Source organism: Penaeus monodon, chromosome 22, assembly GCF_015228065.2.
Source record: "Penaeus monodon isolate SGIC_2016 chromosome 22, NSTDA_Pmon_1, whole genome shotgun sequence".
Lineage (NCBI taxonomy): Eukaryota > Metazoa > Arthropoda > Malacostraca > Decapoda > Penaeidae > Penaeus > Penaeus monodon.
In genome coordinates, this window is record NC_051407.1 from 8,387,230 (window position 1) to 8,387,481 (window position 252).

Consider the following 252-nt stretch of genomic DNA (forward strand, 5'->3'; position numbering starts at 1 on the left):
GTTATAAATCATATTTTCATCTCTCCACAGATAAGTCCAAGTTCCATATATATGGCATTAAGGATCTTCGAATAGTTCCATATATGTATGTACACATAATCTGAATTAATAAAGAGACAGGATTTAAATTTGTTTGTACCTTAACAAGAACTGCAGTAAAAAAATGCTCTATACATGTTCGTGTTGGATCCAGTATCATTTTAAACCTCAAGAATAATCTATACGCATTTTATTTTTATTTATAAGATAGCC

The 252-nt window shown here is 29.0% G+C and overlaps 1 long non-coding RNA gene across 1 annotated transcript in view; it reads left to right on the forward strand.

Moving 5' to 3' along the window:
• The window catches only part of LOC119586912, a 1,459-nt gene extending 1,331 nt beyond the window's left edge, over nt 1-128 (forward strand). Inside the window, exon 4 of the long non-coding RNA XR_005229978.1 lies at nt 31-128. This is a non-coding gene — a long non-coding RNA (uncharacterized LOC119586912). The remainder of the gene's footprint in view (nt 1-30) is intronic.
• The last annotated feature ends 124 nt before the right edge of the window (nt 129-252 follow it).